Source organism: Pogoniulus pusillus, chromosome 37 (genome assembly GCF_015220805.1).
Source record: "Pogoniulus pusillus isolate bPogPus1 chromosome 37, bPogPus1.pri, whole genome shotgun sequence".
Taxonomy (NCBI): domain Eukaryota; kingdom Metazoa; phylum Chordata; class Aves; order Piciformes; family Lybiidae; genus Pogoniulus; species Pogoniulus pusillus.
In genome coordinates, this window is record NC_087300.1 from 9628176 (window position 1) to 9643050 (window position 14875).

General features: G+C 49.4%; 1 long non-coding RNA gene across 1 annotated transcript; it reads left to right on the forward strand.

Moving 5' to 3' along the window:
• Positions 1-3845: 3845 nt before the first annotated feature.
• Positions 3846-13353, forward strand: LOC135190855 (uncharacterized). The gene is made up of 2 exons (XR_010308658.1): positions 3846-11732; positions 12126-13353. It is a non-coding gene; the product is annotated as an uncharacterized LOC135190855 (long non-coding RNA).
• The last annotated feature ends 1522 nt before the right edge of the window (positions 13354-14875 follow it).

Here is a 14875-nt window from a genome sequence, read left to right on the forward strand (position 1 = left end):
GCTGTGCCCTTTCCCTCAGGGCCAGTGAGTATTCAGCCTTGCTCAGTCATTTTCCTGCTGAGCTTTCTGCAGAACCTGTGTCTGTGTAGGACACACAGAGGCTCCTCTCTTTGTCTATATCTTCATCTCTTGAGAGGTGGCTGCATTTCCATTCTCATCCCAAGAGACCCATTGCATCAGTGCAGTGCCTCGTTTCCATGACATGATTCTGACAGACCTTCAGACGTTTCAGACTTGGCGTGCAGAAGTTGAGACCCAACTTGCATTTAAGAGGGAGTGTGTAGTGTGAGCATGGTAGGAAAGGGAAGCTAATTCTGGATGAAAATGCTGCTGATCTCAGCATCCAAACCACCCTCAGTGTGGAGGATTTTCCTAGAGATTGTGGCTGGAGTCAAATCCTCAGCATGGAGCATTACCCTTTGAACAGCAGGCAGAGGATGCAAGCAGCTGAAGACAGTCCCACGAGCTGCTGCTGAGCAGCTTGTTGCTGTTAATTTATTAGTCATTGCAACCTCCACTTACCCTGTGAAGCCCAGAACTGAAGAGCAGTGATTCCTCCTGTCGGGCAGCAGCTCAAGCCTGTTTGTTGATCTTTTGTTCAGCACTTTATTTCCCCCTTGAACAGCCAGCAGTAGTAGCTCCTAGGTTATGCAGTACACATTCCAGTCTTCCCCATGTTTCCTCTTTACTGTTCCTGTGCACTTAGCTCTTCAGGTTGTTTGCAGCTGGAGAAGCAGTGAACATTCTCTGCTGAGTTTTATTCCCTCTGGAACGGATCAGAAAGAGGAGCGGTAGAAAAGCCACGCAGCTGAAAAAGTCTAAGCCTGCAGCCCAGCAGCTGCAAAGGTCTTGCTTTTAGTTAGAAGAAAAAAATTGTCTTGCCTGTCATATCTCCTGGTGAAGTTCACTCTGAAGGACTTATGCTGGTCTGGTGCTTCCCAACAGGCCTCTGCTGCTGAGCTTTTCTGTGAGCTTGGTCTGAGTAGGAAGCAGACTGAAAGTGGCCACTCTGAGGGCTGGGATGCACCTAAGGCAGATCTTTTTTTTCAGTGCAAAAGAATAAGTGACTATTAAATTAATTAGATAGTATCACCTTATTAAATGCAGAACAAACTACTCCTGGATATGTCTTTAGGCAGGCTCTGCCTAAAGGCAGGGCATGGTACAGCAAATAAGAATCTTGTGAGCTGTCTGTGAACCAGCTCTAAGTCTTTGAGGGAACTGGATGCATGTTTCTTGCCACAACTCAGACTGCTCTAAGTGCTTCAGCTGTGCAGGAGAGGCTTCAGTATCTCTGGAATAGCTAATCAATAACCAGATGCATTAGGGGCTGGACTAGATGACCTTCAAAGGTCCCTTCCAGCTCAAAACATTTCATAATGATTTTTTTGTATTTGATGCCTCAACAAGATTGGTTTTCTTCATTTGTTGGGTTGGTTTGGTTAGGGTTTTTTTTTGTGGGTTTTTTGTTTGGTTTTACATTGGCTTGGTTGGGTTTTGGTGGTTGAGTTTTGCTTGGTTGTTTTTTTGACAAACCAGAACTTTTGGCTGCAGTCAAGTGTTGGTGCATGAGCACTCTGATTTGCTTTAAGGGGGTGTGTGTTCTGACATCATGCCTGTGCTCAGTCAAATTGAACTGCACTGGTCCTCAGCTAAAGACTAAAAGTGAGTTTTTGTCTTGTGGCTTCACCTATCTGCTGTGATGTGGATGCTGACTTCAGATCAAAGCTGAGCACCTCACTTTAGGTGCTTGGCAGAGCTTGTAACAGCAATGTTAGCACAAGTGCCTGTTTCTGGAAGACAGATATGGGTGGGGCAAAGGGTCTCTGCTCCCCCAGATAAGCTTTATTTTGAGTACTTAAACTCCAAAGAAGCATCACCTAGTGTGGTTATTTCGTACAGCTCCTGGGCACAAAATCCATTTTTCCAGCCATAAGTGACTGCTGGGAATTGTAATGCCCCTGGAAGGAAGATTGGGAACCTGGATTCTTCCTGCTTGCAAAAAGGTGTCTCAGAGGAGTCACTGGGATGAGAGCAAGAGGAGAGTAAACTGTTGGGAAGAAACAGGCCCTTGGTTTTACCAGTGCTGGGCAGTGTAGAAAAGGTTGCTTCGAGTATGATCTTTTTCCAGGGCCTTTATGGTTTCAAAATGCAGCAGTTCACAAAAAGTTGAAACCACTTTGTCTCAGTTGAAGGAGCTTGTGAAACAGGTGAGATTTCTGAAGCAGGAATGGGAGGCCTCAGTCCCTGGCTCGTTCATTCATTATTTTTCCAGTTGATGATGTTAGCATTCAGTGCATGCAGGTCTTAAAAAAAAACAAACCAAAGTGCAAACAAAGGAGAAACCAACCCAAAGCAAAAGTCTGACCAACCCACAGAGCCCCGCAGAGAGACCAAAGCAGCAAAGGCAGCATGGCCATGGCCCCAGCACCCCTCATCCCAGGAGTGTCTGCAGAGGACAGAGTGGTTGGCAGGGGTGGTCCTGCAGGTGGAGGTTAGCCACTCAGGTAGGTGGGGAGCACTCTACTGAGGCAGCAGTTTCAGAGCAGAGATGCAGCTGAGCATTGTTCAGTGCAGATGAGTCTTTGGCAGGGATGGCTCCAGGCAGGCAGCTTTATGGGCTTGCTGAGTGCCTGGCCACAGGAAGGAGCAGAGCTGTGGATCCTTGTGTGTTGCAGGTGTGGTTGCCGTGCAGGTGGTTGATCAGTGTGGGTGTGCAGCAGCTGGGGTGCCACTGCCACACCTGAAGTCTGCTCCAGGCTGCTCCAGGAAGATCAAAGTTAGGAGGCCTTTGCTAAGGGGTTCATGGAGCTGTGATGCTGGGAATCCAAAGACTGCATCCTGTGCTGGGAGGGAAGGCAGGAAGGTGGTAGCTGACAGGCATTACTTTAGGATTGCCGGGAATTGTGAAGAGTCCAACCCTGGAGCAGTGTCCATTGTAAAGCAGGTCCTTAGGTAACACAAGCACTGTCTCAGTTACTCCAGATAGCTGAGCAGTAACTCCGTGAGTGAGCACTGCACTGCTCACTCCAGAAAGCTGAGCAGCCGCCTTTACCGCCTTCTAGCGGTTCTGGATTCAAAGTCAAGTTTGTGGTGGAGACAGCTTTAAGGAAGACTCTTACTCCTAAGCCTTTCTGTCAAATGCTTGCTTTTCTGCCACACACATACTCTTTCAGCTGAGACTTAGGCGTTTGCTCCAGCAGCCCTGCTGGTGAGCAGCTGCTCACTTCTGCTGCCATCCCTTGGTGTCAGACTTCTACAACTTTCAGTGTTTGGTCTTGCTGTACCCTTTCAGGGTTAAGATGTACTGCAGTTAAGAAAGCAGGCTGGAGGCTTTATGGTAGAGTGTTGCAGAGGTAAACACGGATTAGAGGGGAAAATAAAACACTTTCAGGTCGAAAAGGGAGTCCTTAACAGTGCTTCACAGAGACCAGGCTTGCTAGCAACATTTTTCTGCTATTTCTTGTTCAGTTCCAAAGCAGTGTTCACCCTCCAGTGCTGCTCCCCTTGGGAAGCTGAAGTTTGCTGCTTGCAGTTTTTGCTGCTGTGTACAAAGGGCAAACAAATTGGTACTGTTAGAGGCACTGGATTTGAGGTTCCTGAGCACTCTCAGTTCTCAGAGCCTTAACTGTAGCATCTGTGGCTTGTTAGCTCCCCCCTACTGCCCATCCTTGGATTGGGTGTACACCTCTGCTTCTCTTTCTTGGCAGGGGGAGAGAGAGAAGTGTTAGCTGCAGCAGTCTGCACACAGGTCCTGGACAAGCAGCAGGTGCAGTTTGGAGTTGCTGCTGTTTTCAGTGGACCTTGTTATCTTTTAAAGAGGTTTTTGATGTGGTTCATAGAAGTCAGAACAGCACAGGATTCTTTGAGTTGCTTTGATGTTACCTCCTCTGCATGAAGTGTGAGCTCTCGAGGTGCTCATTCTGTCAGCATGTGTAGCTGATCCATGTCACACAGCACTGCAGCTGTGGGCCTGGGAGCTGATTTTGCATTTCTTTTGCCCATTTAGTGCAGATAAACCTTTGTTACTCCCTGTGGCTGCAAAGCATTAAAACATCAATTTTTTTTAATGCTCCTTGTAAAAATTAAATGTTCTACAGCATGTTCTTCCTGTGGGATTTCCCCAGTGGCCATCCAGGGAAAAGAATTGGGCTTGTTTGCTTTTCTCCCTCTTTATTTGTTTCTTGACTGACTCTTGGTTGGTTTTAGCTGTTTCTCTCGTGTCAAATAGAGTTTACTCAAAGAGGTTTTGTTCAGGTTTTAGCCATTTCTCTGATCTCAAATAGATTTCTTCACCTGTGTACTTGATGAGTGCATTCAAGGAGCAGGTGATCTCTGAGGTCCATTCCAGCCTAAGCCATTCCATGATTGCATGAGTGCAGCACAGCATCCCGAGGCTAAGGCTTGGGAGGGAAGTCTGTCTCCTTGGGCTGACGGAGGACACCTGCAGTGTGCTGGCTCTTCCATGCTGCAGATGGGAGAAGCAGCTCCACAAATGTAGGGCAGCTTTGCTTGGAAATGGCTTCAAAAAGCCTTTTAGCAGCTGAACTGAGGTTTAAAATAGAAACAGCTGAAGGACATAAAGTGTCTGCCTGTATTAGTGGAAGCTGCTGTGTAAATACTTGAGTGGTTTCACTAGTGCAAGGTCTTTGTTGTGTGGGGCATGGCAGAGTGCTCGTATTTCAGGGAGGAAGACAATGGAGTTTGCAGGCTACTCTTGCTGACTGTGAGTGGCTCCACCACTCCCTTAGCCAAGATCCAGTGGTAGTGGATTTTTAAATGAAATCTCACTTTAAGAAATAAATTAAAAGTTGGTGCTTTAACATTAGAGCACTAAGTGTAGTGTCTAGCACAGAGGGTTTAGAGTCCAATTCTGTGCTGGGATTTGACATCCTCCTCCTTAGAGACAACACTTGAAATGTTTTTTTCCTTTAGCTTTAGTTATTTTCATGTTTTAAACATTTTACATTAGATCAGTGTTTCCCTGATGATGTAAAAGCCATAAATTTGAGTGCTTGGGACTGAGACATGGTAGCTTAGCTTTCCGTGGAGACTGCTGCAAGGTAGAGATTTTAGGCAGACTGAGGGAAATTGCTGACTTTTGGTAGGTTTATCTTGTCTCAACTGGCAAGGACAGGAGGAAGCAGACATCTGCAGATGTGACCTTTTGAGCATACAGATTTTCTGCTAAGTTAGCCTTTTTTCAGAGCTGTTTGTATGAGAGAGTAGAGTTGAGGTGAATGGGCTGGGAAAGTTTTCTGCTCAGTACTTCTAGGGGAGGTTGGGACCTTCTAAAGGTCCCAGGAGGGAAGGAAGTTATCCTCTAGGCCAGAATTGGTTAGTCAGCTCCATTATGACTGGAGTTTATTCTGCCTCCTGAAGGTCTCTTAGCTGTGCAGGATGTGGTCTGTCTCAGGTATGTTCAAGTTGGCAGAAAAGCAGTTGATGTTTGAGTGCTCCTGAGCTCAACCTGAGTTTGTGCAGTTCTTACTGTCAGTGGGAGACTCTTCCTGTTGCTTAGGAGGAGCCACTCTCATGCTGAACAACTTCCTCCTCATGTCCAGTCTGACTTTCCCCACCTCCAGCTTTGCTCCATTCACCCCAGTCCTGTCACTCCCTGGTAGCCTCAAAAGTCCCTCCCCAGCTTTTTTGTAGCTCCCTTCAGATACTGGAAGGCTACAAGAAGGTCACCTGGAAGCCTCCTCTTCTCCAGACTGAACAGCCCCAACTCTTTCAGCCTGTCCTCATAGGAGAGCCAACAGCCAAGGGTTGGAGTGTTGACTAAGTTCAGGAAATGGTATTGGTTTTCACCTTCTCTCATCTCTGCTTTCTCACCCAGAACTCTTTACCTGACCAGCAGTCGGAGTGAGAAGGAATTCTTCCAGCCAGTGCCTCCAGTCATGCTGTGCAGAGCAGCCTGTGGGAGCCTGTCAGTGCAGGCAGCAGCCTGCACAGGTATTTCTTCTTCTGGTTCTGTTGTCTGCACTGGGGATCTCACCTGAGGGAACCCCAGCACTTCCTCCTGCTTTGGCTTCAGTGTAGGTTCTGTGCAGGGCTGGGAGTGGCAGCTGTGGAAGGGCCAGAATGCTGTATCCGTGCCCAGCTCTGCGGTGTGGTTCCAAGCAGGCACACGGTGGCTGGCACAGCCCATCTCTTCTCCCTGACCACAGAGGGTCAGGTGTGCTGAATCCCACCAATTCCCACGTGGCCTTCGGATCAATCAGTACTTCTCTTGGCTTGGTTTCCCCAGCTGGGAGCAGCTGTTCCATCTCCCTGCTGTCCCATGTGCTGTGTGCTCAGGTGAGGCAGGCAGTGCCTGCCAGGGACAGAAGCTGCTGCAGGGGACTGTGAAGAAGCTGCCAGGAGTGGAGGCAGAAGGCCAGGACAGTGAATGATCTCGAGTGCCCCCCTGGCAGTGCTGGAGGGTGATGATGGGCAGTTGCTCAGTGAGGATAACAGTGCACAGATTCTTTGTAGGCTTTCCCTTTGGGTGAAATTAAATAACCTGGTGGTGGTGCCTGTGCACAAGGCTGCAAGGAGGGAGTGACAGGGGTGGGAGGCACAGCCAGCAGAGTGGCAGACCCATCCAAAGACTGGCAAGGTGGCAGCATTTGGCATCTCATGTGCATTGCAGGATCAAAGTCTATGCTGGTAGTAGTGAGCACACCAGAGGATCCTGCTGTCAGCCTTCAGCCTCCTTGTAAGGTATCTGGAGACCATGGCTGACCTCTGTGCAACCAGTCCCCTTCGTTTCCCAGCACTGTGCTCATGACAAGCAGAAGACCCTACCAGAGTGCTTCCAGTTCTGAGGTGTCTTAGGCCAGTAAAGTCATCACAAGATGCTGAAGCAAAAAAGCCTGAACTGTAGGAACAGTTCCCAGAAGGATTCTGTGTGAGCAGAGGAGGACCACTTGCAGTAACACTGAAGTTGCACGAGAAGTAAGATGTGGTCAGATGGAGTGGCCTTGGCCTTCTGTCTTCTTGGGTCTTAGATTCTTCTAGACATGTTGACTGGGCCACAGCAGCAGCAATGGGGAGAAGAAAGCCTGGTGAAGCTGCTGGGGGGGCTGTTACTGTGGTTTGAGGGTTGTTCTTTGTTGGTTTTGTTCATATTTGGGTTGTTTGTTTTTTTAGAAAGTAACATCTGCTTTGTTTTAATCCTGACAAAGAGAGTCCAGGCGTCCCTCCCTCTCCCTTCCCTCCTTCCTCCTTTGAGTGCTCCCAAGGGGCTGTACCTTCCCACTCAGATGCAGCCTTTCTGAGTGAGGATCCAGAGGTGTATGGCAGAAGCCACGGCAGTGCTGGACCAGCTCTTTCCTGGAGGGAGACCTGAGCCCAAGGCCCAGGTTGGCTGTAGGCTTGGTAAGCAGGCAGAGGGAGTGATGAGGAACACGAAATTCTCTGTGCTATCCTTTGCAGCTGTTTATGGTTCAGGGTGAGGTCCTACAAGCTTGAAATGCAAAGTTGTGTTCCACACCTCTTCAGCTGTCATGGTTCTTACAGAGCCTCCAGTAATTAGTAAATGAGTGCAGGGCAGTCCAGAGCCATGTCTTGTGTAACTATTTAAAATGACTCTTTCAGGTGCTGGCTGTGGCAGGAGAGCTGGGGCTGTGTAACTCCCATGGAGTCTCTGCTGGGAGTCACTCTGTTGGTAGGTGAAAGTAAGGTGCTTGGCTTCCTGAATCCCTGGGCACTGAGGGACTGCAGGATGGAAATATTTAAGAGGACCTACAGGAGGAAGTGGGACTGGCCAAGCCACACTGGTCTGAGGCAAAGACAGCCTCCTCTTGGTACACCCAGCCTGTGCCTGTGCAAGCAGTAAATGCTCTCCTCCAAACTGAGACCACAGAGGCTTTGGCAAGAGAGGTCCCACACAAAGGTTTAGACTCCTCTTTTGTTTGGTGTCAGTGCCTGATCCCTTGTATCCACTAAGAGTGATTTAGCTTCCCTCCTCACCTTGTCTCTCCTACTCCCTGAAGAATATTCATGGTGCCATAGAACTGAGCTGGCTGGTAAGTTACCTCTCTTTATACCTCTGGAGAAGTTTGGTTGTAGGCTTTTCTGAAAGCACTTCATCCAAGGCCCAGCCTGGAGCTGCAGCCTCTACAGGCTTACAGAGTCTGTTCAGATTGTGTCCCAGTAGCCAGCAAATTGGATCATAGAGTCAGGGAATGGGCTGGGCTGGAAGTGACCTCCAGAGCTCATCCAGTCCAACCCTCTGCACTCAGCAGGGACATCCTCCACTAGAGCAGGTTGCCCAGAGCCCTGTCCAGCCTCAGTTTGAGTATCTCCAGAGATGGAGCCTCAGCCACCTCCACTGGCAACCTGCTGCAGTGCTCCAGCAGCCTCCTGGTGCAGAATTTGTTCCTCACATCCAATCTCAGTCTGTTCTGCTCTAGTTTAAAGCCATTGCTCTTATCCTGTCCCTGCAGGCCTTTGGGAATCAAACCTTTCCCTGGGGTGACTCCCAGCCTGCAGGGGGAAGCTGCATTTCAGCTCCTCTCAGCTGGTGTTTTGCAGAACGCTGAATGGGGAGGGAAGAGTTGGTTGATCACCTTCTGGGTTCTTGTGCTGGGTTGCATGATTTGAAACTTGCTGGGATGAAGCCTGCTGTCAGCAAGCTGTGCTTTACTGCTGCAGTCATGCTTCAGTTTTGCCCAGAGCTTTTTGAACTGAAATGGGTCAGGCAAAGTGTTGCTTTGAAATATTCCTGACTGCTTTGTACAGCTTTGCACACAAATCCTGGCTGAAGAAATTCCAGCATTCCAGTAGATGGCTCTTCAGTGTCCCTTTTGCATTCCATCTAGGAGAGAAAAAAAGAAAGAAACCAAAAGAAACGGATAGAGAAACCAGACAGAAGAGCACAGGACTCTCCTTCCTCTCCAGTATTTATTGCTCTCTTTTTTCCAATGTATGTCCTTTTCTAGGTGTTGTCTGTTTTTCTGGGCTTAGGCTCTGTCATTCTCAACCTCTTGTGTTTCCAGTCAGCACTCCTGGCAGAAGGCTTAGCTCATATTTGCCCTGCAGTTTAGAAGTGATGCTCCTTGAAGACATAAAACCAAAACAGAAACAAAAAGGACCAATAAAACAAAAGAAGGCACTGGAGGGTATTTCACTCTTTCTGGATCTCTGTGTTTTGAGGTGCAGTGTTTAGGGAGCTTGGTGTTAATTATTTTTGCTGGAGGTGGAAAAAGAGAGTGCTGGTGGAATTGCCCATTCTGTTTGTCTGAAAACAGCTCTGTGGATGTCACCTGCTTCATCTCAGTGCTTCTGAGAGCCCTGCTGCTTGGCAGTGCTCTCATGGGATGATTGTGGGGCTGGGTGGTACCAGGGACAAGAAGAGCAGAGCAGGAGATGTGGGTCAGTTGTGGTCCCAGGGCTGCAGCCCAGTGCCTGCTTTATAGTCTCTGCTGGATGGACATTTCTGTTCATTGATCACCTGGAGCACTGCACAGAACTGCACAGCACTGCATTTTCTGGGGGGAAGGGCAGGCCTGTGGGAGCCGAGGACACTGCTGAGACCCTGGGGCAGCTTTCTGTGCTAGCCACAGCACCCTTGCGTTTTTTGCTTTCCTGGCTTGCTTTAATCCTGCAGCTGTACAGAGGGAGGTGCTGGCATGCTCCCAGCACAGGCCCCACACCACCACCCTTAGGAGTTTCCTGGCAGATGGAACTTTTCAAACTTGTTCCTGAGGGCATGATGGGAGCTGGGGCATGGTCCTCTGAGGGGGCCTGCAGGGAGCCATTGAGATCCTCCTCAAATGAGCTGTCTCTGCTGGGTCATCTTGTCGGGGTCTGACAGAGCAGGCTTGGCAGGAGCGTGCAGGCTGCTTGCGGCGTGGCTGCACCTCCTGAAGCAGCATGACCACAATCACCTGCTTCTGGATCGCAGCAGCCTAGACCCAAGGGGGCCTGCTCTCTCCTGGCAGCTTCTCCTGCTTTGGTCACAGATGTCAGCTGCCACAGGTCTGTGTCCCTTCCAGCTCTGTCACAGCCCTGGTGAGAGGGAAGTCACTCTTCTTGCCTGAAGACGAACCCAGTGTGGCTTTGCCTGCAGCTCTTCAGCTGTTGATGCCTTTCGCATTTTGTGTGTTTGTCTCTGTGCTCCTCCTTTCAGTGTGACCATTTCCCCTTTTCATGATGACTTCTCAGAACTTGCTCCTACCCATACTTTCAGTCCTCTCATTGTTCTTGGTGGGTTTTTGTCAGAGGCAGAACCTCCTGACATCACTTGAAGCCTCGGTGGATGTCTTGGCTGTGGCAGCAGTGGGTAACGTTGGAGGGGCACTGCTGCTTTGCCTCTACCTCCCTGTTCTGTTGAGCTCTTCCCACCTCTGCAGTGCTATCTTTCTAGCACTGCTGCGTGTCAGCTGGGAAGGATTTCCACCTTCCAGAACAGTGCAAGTGGGTAGCCCCTGCTGGCTCTGGGGCTTTATTGTCTGAATGCTTTTTGATGCAAACTACACTTGGAACCCAAGTGTTCAGTTGCTTTGAGTGAGTTTGAGAGCTTTAGACCTCCATGCTGACAGAAGAAACTCATCAACAACTGCTGCTTCTTGGAGCAGTGAATTTGCTGATCAGATCCATTGGAGTAGGGTTCTAGATCCATTGACCTCTGTTCCCTGTCATGCCCTGGGTCACCAGCTGGCTGCATGCACAGCTCTTCATCTCTGTATGTTCAATAAAGAAACATTTCTTGATTTAATTCCATTTGCAGTGAAGTAGCCTGCTGAGAACAGGGAGCTCAAGAATTCTTCAGACCTGGTTGTGTTGTATTCACTGCTTTGGGCCATTGCCCTTAGAGGATGCTCTCAGGGGATGTGGCAGGGCATTGCTTGCTGTAGTGGTGCCTTGGCAGGTTCCTCAGGCTCAGATAGGCAACAAGAACCCATGTAGCCTGCCTCTTTATCATCCACGTGAGTACTGGGACTCAGCCAGGACTTTGAATCCTTGCCTCTTCTGCTTGGATTCGTCCCAGTAAGTAACTGCATTTCATGTCCCAGCTATGAAACTGGGGCAGTGCCTCTTGCATTGTTTGGGCTGCAGGCTCTCTAGCTTGATCCATCTTTGAACAATCTCTGTGTCCTTCATGGGCACTTTGGAAAGAGTATTGCTTCCTTCCAGAGCAGTTGGGGTTTCTTTTTATTCTGCATGCTTAAAAGAAATGTCCAAGGTACAGTAGGAGAAAGAGTAAAAAATAAGGAAGCTTTGCCAGTGGAACTGAAGAGCAGGAATCTTTATTGCTTATCCCAGACCAAGTCTCAGAGAAAGTCGGAAGTCTGAAGTGTTAAACCAGCTCGAAGTGGCTCTTGTCATCTCCTTCAGTAAGCTGAAGCAGCAGCTCAGGGAACCTCCTCATTCCCATATGCAGCTATGCAGCCCATAGCTTTAGTTCGCAGCTGTGCAGGTACACAAGTTGGAGCTTGTTACAGAAAATCCATCTGGCTGCCCAGAGTGCTGGGAGCTGCCCCATCCCTGCAGCCATGCCAGGGCAGGTTGCCTGGGTCTGTGATGCTGTTTAGAAGTCCTTTCCCGCTCAAACCATTCCATGATTCTGTGTTTTTGCTTGTTTGGCCTGTACATGCCAAGCAGGGGAGATCTGCTGTCTGCTGACCCACCAAGTGCTCACTGGAGAGGGAGATGAGCTGCTGGCTTGAAGGTTGGACTGGATGGTCTTGGAGATCTCTTCCAACCAACTATGTTCTGTGACTCTGCGATCAGGACCTGCCCAGGTACAGTTGGTGACCCAGGTAAAGCTGATGCCTGCTTCCCTCTGTGGCCTTTGGCTTTATGCTCCTGGAGAGGCAGGAGCAACAGAGGCAGCAGCAGGCTGCACCTTCTCAGGCTGATTGCCCTTTCTCTGAGCCATGCCTCTGTGTGTCACACACTGCTGTTGCTACCCAGCAATCTCAGTTAAATTCTGCACCACAGTGATGAAGAGGGCAGCAGAGCCGTTCCTGAGCTGTGGAGTTCATTTTATTCCTGTTACTTACAGCAGAGATCTGTGTTGCTTTTGTGTCTGCTGAACGCCAGTTTCCTCTTGTCCTTGCAGTGGGGTTGGAGAACCTGTGCTCTGCTGCAACCTTCTCTTGTTTGAAGTGTGGCTCTGCTCTTGTCTGTTGTAGGGGCTGCAGAACAGGCACTCTGCTGGGCACTGGGGCAGCAGGAGCTCTGGCACAGGTACTCCTGTCTCGTCCTGGGGCTCTGACCTGTCTGGGGAAGGCTTAGGGCCAGGCTGCTCTTGGCTGTGGTTCTCTGCTCTCAATGTCTGAATTTCAGTGCTGGTACAGAAGTCTTCATTTATAGCATGTCCAAGAGCTGCACTGCAACAGAGAAGGTAAGTCTGGGGGGCGAGGGGGCAGTGAGTTGACAGCCAGGCCCTCAATACTGAATCCCTTCTAGTTTTCCTGATCTAATCCTTGCAGTTTTATGGGCAGATGTTGGACTGATCAGGTGGGTGCTAACCCCACAGCAGTGGCAGCAACCAGGGCATGGGGAGGAAGAGAGCGACTTGAGAATTAGATTTTTAACTTTTCCTGCTTTATGTTTTTGTCCTTTAGACAGAGACCCAGATGCAAAGTCTGCTCAGTGAGGAATTTGTCACCTTCCACTTCTGTCTGTGTAGTGCCTGTTGCTGGAAACTCTTGAGCTGCTCACACTCATTCATTTCTCCACTATGAGTGCAGCTGAGTACTGCTTTCTGTTCTGTGCTGGGGGCTGCTGGTTGCTGTTAGCTGTGCTCTAAAGGCAAGAATTGCAGGTTTGGGTCGAGTGTAGGTGGTGCTTGCTCCACTAATGTAGATCTCAGTTCTCTACTTTGGGTGATGTTTTGGGCCTGTGAGTCTTGCTTTGATGAATCATTAGGTCTCTGGGTTTCTTCCTTAGGTAGCCAAGAAAACACTCTGCTAGGTGGAACCCTGTGTTTCATTATTCCTGAGGACAAGTGTAGTGTAAGAACTTGACCCCTGGGTGACTTTAAATAACTGCACGACATTTCAGGACATTCTTTCAGCATCTTAGAGCCCCAGCCTGGAAGAATGCAGAAATGCTTGCTTCTGGGGCTTCCTGTGCCTGTCCTTACAGCTGTGCACACACTGCTCTTGTAGGCCATGCCATGAATGAGCTGTCTCCTAGAAGAGCTTCAGCCCGATGGGGGCAAGCGATGGGAGCAGAGACTTCCCCGTGCTGGCAGCTTCAGGTGGGTGTGTCAGGTGTCCACTGCAGATGTGGTGTTGTGTGTGTTCTCTCCTGTTCTCTGCAGTGCTCCAGAGGCTGCACTTGCCCTGTGTGTTTTGTTCCCTTCCCACTCCTCTTGTCACGTCCAGTTTTTCAAATAAACATATTTCAAAGTCATTGCTTTGTGCCTGTTTTCCAAGGGTCTGAGTGTTCCTGTGTGTTGTTTGTCCTCAGTGACACAGGGCTGGAAGGGACCTCAAGGATCATCCAGCCCAGCCTTTCAGGGTGAGAATATAGCTGAAATGAGCTGGCCCAGTGCCTATCAAGCTGGGCCTTGAAGGTGTCTGTAGGGCATTCCACCCCTCCCTGCAGACTGTATTCCTGTGGTGAAAAAGTATTTTCTGGCATCCAGTCTGAATCTCCCCAGCAACAACCTGTGCCCATCCCCCCTTGTCTCTGCCATGGGACTCTTTGTAGAAAGCATCACACAGGGAGGAGAAGAGAAACTCATCCTCACTGCCTTTGGGGGGGGAGCTTTATTTTAAACTGCCAGGGCAAAGTGCAAGAGACCTTTTTTGGTAGCTTCTCTGCTTTGAGTGTTCCCTGCCTGGTGCATCAGAGCAGACGTTGTAAGCAAACTCGAAGAAAACCTCATGCAGCAAAAGCAATTCTAAATGTTTGCTGGGAAGATGCTGATGAAAAGAATTGGAATGATGACCTTGTGATTTTATCCTCCTGAAGTGGCTGCCGGAACCTGCAGCCACCTGAAGCTGAGTTACCTCACACCTCCATCAATATCAAGAGATTTTGGCTTCATCCTGCCTTCTGAGTTTCTGTTTCAAAGGAAGACTGAAAAAACAGCTGCTGCACATCAATCCAGCAGGGGGAGGTCTTTAATGTGCAGCCTGTCACTGTATGTGCAGCTGTTTCCAGGCAGCATGGGGAAGGTGGCCTCTGTGCCTGCCCAGGTGCTCTGGGGAGGTGAGGATTTGTGTGTGTTGTGCATTGACTTAAAATGCTCTTTTCTCTGTAGAAGTGTTCTGGTGGTGCCGTATTGCTCAGTTGGGCTTTGGTTTGCATTTCAGCTGTGCAGGTGTGACCAGAATGAGTCAGAGACTCTCCTTTCCCCATGCTTAATCCTTTTCCACGCAGTGCTGTACTGGTCCTGCTGAGCAGTAGGAATGAACAGTTCCTGAAAACAGCAGAAGTGTGAATTCAGGAGCTGGCATCAGGCTGTTTTGGAGGCTTGGCCAAGAGAGCAGGATTGGAATGAATCCTGCACTAACCAAGCTTGGCAAACCAGATGTAACATCCAAAAGGTTTGAAGTTGGACTGGGCTCTCACCTTTTCCAAACAAGTGAAAGCCCAAGACCTTGATTTGGCTGGCTGTGGCAGTGCTGTGTCTGCAGCCCTAGGGATGCAGCTCTGGGCTTGTAAGTGGTGTGGCAGGCAGCTTGCTCCCTGGGGAGAGGCTGCTGTGAGGTTGCATTCCCTCAAAATTCAGTGAATGTTTCCTGTTAGGGAAAAAATTGAGGTTAAATCTAAGTTTAGCATCCCACGAAGAGCAGAGGTGAGAAGGGAAACAACTGCAGTCAGGGCTGGTACGGAGGAATCAGCTGCCTGGGGACGAGGAACCAGGCACTGCCCTTCCAGTGCACCAGAGATGGCTTCAACATCCCAGGGGTGTGCTTGAGTGTCT